The sequence below is a fragment of the Micropterus dolomieu genome, linkage group LG06 (assembly GCF_021292245.1).
Source record: "Micropterus dolomieu isolate WLL.071019.BEF.003 ecotype Adirondacks linkage group LG06, ASM2129224v1, whole genome shotgun sequence".
Lineage (NCBI taxonomy): Eukaryota > Metazoa > Chordata > Actinopteri > Centrarchiformes > Centrarchidae > Micropterus > Micropterus dolomieu.
Window position 1 is genome coordinate 29,029,424 of NC_060155.1, and position 6,137 is coordinate 29,035,560.

Genomic DNA, 6,137 nt, shown 5'->3' on the forward strand with positions numbered 1-6,137 from the left:
TCCACCAGCTCTTTCTCTCTGGTGGAAGACTCATGGTTCCCCAGAGCAGAACTGTTCTGTTCATCAGTAGAGACGATGAACAAACTGTGCTATTAAAGCTGGTTCTTTAATATGAGAGCAAAAGTTAAAAGCCTGTGTAACAAAATGATGTTGAGAAGTCAACTACAACTCCCAAGGTGCATTTGGGTAAGAAACATCCAATCACAGACCTTAACTTTCAGTTACGTGCAGATTCTGACATTATTTAACTTTAACCTCCTATTTAGCATTAACATGAATTATATAAACATTTATTAACAGATTATAATGCAGTTGTACGCAGATCTAAGTGTTTAGTAACGTCTGACACCCATAAGTGGAGGCTGCTGTATGAACAGATAATGTAAAGACAATCTATAAAACACGTCTTCATAGGAGAAGTTATTTACACATACTGTACATTGATAAACACTCCCAAATGTCTCGTTGCATTTAAAAGGGCTCCAAACACTACATTACCCATGAGCCTCAGCTGCCCTTGCTCTGGAGAAGCTGAATTGATCAACATTTCACTTCCACACAGCTTAACGTCTAACTTCAGCTCCCCTCTGATTGGCTGGATGTTTAGGCAGCTTTGTGGCTTTTTTACTAATTTGTTTATGTATTTGCAGCTGAGCGTACTCTCCTGAGTTTCAGATCCTCCACAGAGCTGCAGGACCTCGCACGTGGAGCCGCTCACTTCTGCACTCTTTCACATGAATCCGACTTATTGATGTTGCTTCACTGAGACGCCAGAGGAAGTCACAGTCACACCAGCTCCCTGCACTTCCTCTTGTGCTAGATAATGTTGGTACTGTTACACACACGCACGCATCTTGCATTTCACATTGCTGTTGTGGTGTTTTATATCTATAACACACTAAAGATGCATTAGAGGTTATTGTGTCTTAATGTGTCTCCTCCGCCTGCAACATTCCTACTGACTACTACTCAGCCAAACTTATGTTGACACTGATGTTCTGCAGCAGTTTTTCCTGGTTGATGCTTCCAGCTTTGTATCAACAGTTTGTGTTTTTGTCTCTTTCCTGTTTCAACATGATGATGCCCTCCTGCACGAAGCAGCTCCATAAAGAAATGAGTTCTGGGTTTTGTGGTGGCCTGGCGGTTAAGAAGCGTTCTTTGGCGCACGCTCTTGCCTCATTTCCATCTTTGCATAAACATAACGGTGCTCCAAAAACATTTTAGTGGCACAAGCCTGAATTGAAAGTTGTCAGATTTAAGGTAAAATACAGAGAGAGAGAGATTAAAAGTCTGTAATGTGCTTTAATAAGTCAGACGTCACTGTTGGGCAAGTTACTCAGGAATAAGAATAAGTTACTTTTTACTTATTACTTCTTTAAAAAGTTATTAAAGTAAATTTGTTACTTTTACTCCTCCTCCTCACCCCCTTAATAAAAAGTGAGTCAGTTCAGCAGCTCATTTTAGAAATGAATCCAAATTACAGGAACAATAATTAATCTAAGAAGTCAAACTGAAACACTGCAGCCTCTCTAACCAGCTGATGCTGTACAGGATTTAACTAAATAAAAAACAAAGCAGGTCTCTCCTGACTTTTCCTTCCTTCTTTTCCTGACAGACAGGAAGCAGCACGTGAAGCTGGGAAAACATGTCTCTGATTCCAGGACCATCAGCAAGGCTGCGTTCTTTCCCCCCTTCTCTTCTCCCTTGTACACCAACAGCTGCACCTCCAGTCACCAGTCTGTCAAGCTGCTGAAGTTTGCGGATGACACCACCCTCATTGGGCTCATCTCAGGTGGAAACGAGTCCGCCTACAGGTGGGAGATCGACCATCTGGTCACCTGCTGCAGCCAGAACAGTCTGGAGACAGTGGAGATGGTCGTGGACTTCAGAAAGAGCCCAGCCCCACCCTCCCCCATCATCCTGAGTGACTCCCCAGTCACCACCATGGACTCCTTCCACTTCCTGGGCACCATCATCTCCCAGGACCTCAAGTGGGAACTAAACATCACCTCCCTCACCAAGAAGGCCCAGCAGAGGATGTACTTCCTGCGGCAGCTGAAGAAGTTCAGCCTGCCAAAGACAATGATGGTGCACTTCTACACCGCCATCATTGAGCCCATCCTCACCTCCTCCATCACCATCTGGTTCGCTGCTGCCACTGCCAGGGACAAGGGCAGGCTGCAGCGCATCATTCGCTCTGCAGAGAAGGTGATTGGCTGCAATCTTCTATCACTTCAGGACCTGTACGCCTCCAGGACTCTGAGGCGAGCAGGAAAGATTGCAGCTGACTCCTCCCACCCTGGATCAGACTCTCCCCTCTTGCAGGAGGCTGCGGTCCATCAGGACCAAAGCCTCTCACCACAGAAACATCTTCTTCCTGTCTGCAGCCTCATCAACAAGACCCGAGTCCCCCACTGACCCCCCCCCTGCAAATGATACAAATGTCTCTGCACATGTAAACACTGTTTCATTTCATATCATGCACAAACCCGGCACTTTGCACATATTTGATGTTAATTGTTAATCTTTGTTGTTCTATATTTTTATATTGTCAATTTATATATTTATGTTCATGATATCCTCTTCAGTCGCAGATTCACATCAACAACGCAGCGTTACTTGGATAAATAACTTTAATATACTTAAATACTTCCCTCTTACACTACTAGTTACTGGGCAAAGGAATAATATTATGCATAACTGTGAACCCTGCCGACAGGCCTACCGGTCCTTCAGTGCATTAAGTAAGTCACGTGACCTATTTTTCTACAACACGTTATTCAACTTCTTAACTTTCTTTCACACAAGACTCAAACCTCGGTCTCCTGGTTTACTTTCACTCTTAGTGCTACGTCACCTGACTTCTGCTTCCACTGGAGGTCGCGGCCAAACCAAAAGGTAAATATGGGTCATAATTAGTGATGGGAATAACGGCTCTTTGAAGGGAGCCGGATCTCACGGCTCTGTTCCTCTTTCGGCTCCCTAAAAGCTCTTCAATTAGTACCATTCAACAAAATTCAACACTCTTCATCTGCAAAACACTGAAATATTCTGTCACACTGATGGTTTAAATGTCGAGAACATATATCCTAGTTGAATAACAGCGAATTAGAAGCCTATTGTTAATAAATAATTACACAACTCAATACAGACACATACTGTATATTTTAATTAGTAAAAGTAATTATTTTAATTTTGTCATTGTCAAGCTGCTGCATAATCGACCTATACAGCCATTTTTCTGGACGGGCTGTATTTAAACATTTAATCAGCTGAATAAATGATTTAAGGCGAGACACCACAGCCCATAATCATGATTTTGCTTCAATCTGTCAATTTTCAGATTTCATGTAATAAAGTAAAACAATATTGAATAAAACATATAAACATTTTTATCTGAGTATTATATACCGAGTTTGTTAACTGCAGATCGAGTAAATTTCACCTTTGTTAGTATTTTACGTGTAAAAGCTGATTTTAACTTCTTTTCATTTCAGTCTGTAAAAAGATTTTTTTTCTCACCACCTCTGGGCTGAACTGGACTGAGACTCAGACCTGATCCCCAACATCAGCTCCGGACCTCACCGGTGCTCTTGTGTCTGAACGGGGGTGGAGCAGCACGTTAATGAACATGGTGTCACGTTGGCACAGATGGAGGTGGTGTAAACATGGCAGCAGCAGCTCTCCTCCTGGTGGGAGACATTTCCTCACCAGGGAGGCGGCCCAGGTGTTCATCCAGGTGCTTCTCATCTCCCACCTGGACCGCTGCCACTCTCTGCTCACCGTCTGCCATCACACCTCTGCTGCTGCTGTCTGGTGTTTCCCCACAACGCTCCTCTTCTGCGTCCACGCCGGCTCCCTGCTGCAGCTCACATCCACTCCAGGACTCTGCTGATCTGCAGGGCAGCACAGCATTTACACACATGCTCTTAAGACCTGATTCAGACTCTAGACTGCAAGTGGATCTGTCCATATCTGAGAGGGTCTGTGTGTGCTCGCAGACACCAGTTATTAATTAATCTTACAAAGCCACAAATAGATGCATCACCTCGTTGCTTTGCATCCTGCAAACAGCTGTGTTCAAAGAAACGTCTTCAAAACACGACCAGCAAGTTCTCATCCCAGAGTGTCAATATATTATATATAAGATACCCTTCAGCGTCCGTATGAGACTTTCACCTAACTCCAAATCATAATCTTTGACTAAACCCAACCTAAAAGTAGATTTGGAGCTAAACCCTTAAGCGACATTTCACATCTTAAAAAGGTGTTTCCTACGGACGCTGAAAGAGACCTTGTGCGTCAAATACCCTGGGATGAGAACGTGTTATTATGAGGCGAGGCGGTGGAAACAGTACCGCTTTTGTCCACAGGAGCCACCAGAGTCAACACAAACAATTTCCCTACACTTGCTTTCATGTGAATAAATAGAATGTGAATAAATATCAGAAGCATTTCACTGTGACCACAACTGAGCAGATAGACATAAACGAGTGCAGCCTGTCTGAATTTATCCGTCCATCGCTGCGTCTGTTGCCTGTAAAACCCAAACTCGGCCTGATGCTTCCCTTTAAACTGAACATGATACGCCGACCCTCATGCTGACCTGTCGCACAGAGAAAGAGTTTCCCCCTCCGAATACTGACACCTGCCCTAAAAACACAGATTAGTAATTCCTGCACTCAGCATGTGTATATTTGTATATCCAGGTATACTTACTTGTGTGAGACCCTACTCAGATGTAGAAATGTCAGGTGGAGGTGGGAGGCTGTGTGTGGATAAGAGGAGGACTGCACGGGTAAAATCTTTGGTAAACCTCACTTGATTTTGATTTTCCAGTTTGACGCTGAAGCTCAATATCTGGTCCTTAAAAAAGCCCTTAAAAATATATTGTTCAAATGACTTTAATACGTCGTCAGAACTGCTGGAAGCCATGAGATGATATTTGAGGAACATGTCTGTATGGTTGGAATAACTTCATGTGTTCTGTGTCTTTCAGGAGGAAAAATCTGCTGACAGTCGTCATCGGATGACGGCAGTGAAAACAGTATCACCTGCAGCAAGATCCTCCGACCCCCCACCTTCACACAACAAAAACTAAAATAGAACAAAAGATTAAATAAACAAAGAAAGACAACAAAGAAAAGAAAAGTAGGTTTTAATGTAAAATTTTGTCTTTAAATCTGCTTTAAATAAACTAAGACTTGTATTTTAATCGGCAAACTGGCTTTTTTAGTTTGTAAGATTTATTTGATTTATTTGATTTGATTACAAAAGTGGAAACAACAGTTTTGTTGTTGTTTTTACTTCTTGTTTGTTTACCCTTCTTTCTCTGCAGATGTTTATTTACTGCATTACTCTGATGGGACTTTGCTTATCTCTACAAACGGTGTATAAACTGTATACTGTGTATATCTACACACACAAGCTCACCTACGTTAGGTAAACTTGCACAATCTACTGTGATCCAGCACAGCAGCTCTGCATTAAATCCTGCCTTCGCAAAAATAATAATGTTCGGAAAGGTTTTTTATTTAACTTTATGTTTATTATTGAGGATGTGGTTTGCAGTGGTTTTGATCTGACTGCGGTTTATTGAAGGTTTATCTTTCTACAGGTACGAATAAAGTAACCTGAACCCATTTGTCAATATAATGCACTCAACACCACAACCCACTACCTTTCTGGCAGCATCAACAACAAAAACACAACTATATATATATATATATCCTTTTAATATATATATATATATATATATCCTTTTAATATATATATATATATATGTCCTTTTAATATATATATATATATATATATCCTTTTAATATATATATATATATGTCCTTTTAATATATATATATATATGTCCTTTTAATATATATATATATATATATATATATATCCTTTTAATATATATATATATATGTCCTTTTAATATATATATATATATATATATATCTTGATGTTGTGTGATATTTTCCCATTTCTTCTTCCTCAGCCTTGTATGAGTGAGTGTGCAGTTACACCATCTGTCTCTTGGATCCAAGGTCTGATGTTTAGCTCTTGTGGCCACTGCATATTGTTTGTCTTGTTGGAGCTGTCTGTGTTTCTCTGATTTATTAGACCTAAAATTACTGTAA

The 6,137-nt window shown here is 41.1% G+C and overlaps 1 long non-coding RNA gene across 1 annotated transcript; it reads left to right on the forward strand.

Moving 5' to 3' along the window:
* The first annotated feature begins 2,645 nt into the window (after positions 1-2,645).
* On the forward strand, positions 2,646-5,151 carry LOC123973129. Its single transcript, XR_006825534.1, has 3 exons — positions 2,646-2,744; positions 2,847-2,898; positions 3,498-5,151. It is a non-coding gene; the product is annotated as an uncharacterized LOC123973129 (long non-coding RNA).
* The last annotated feature ends 986 nt before the right edge of the window (positions 5,152-6,137 follow it).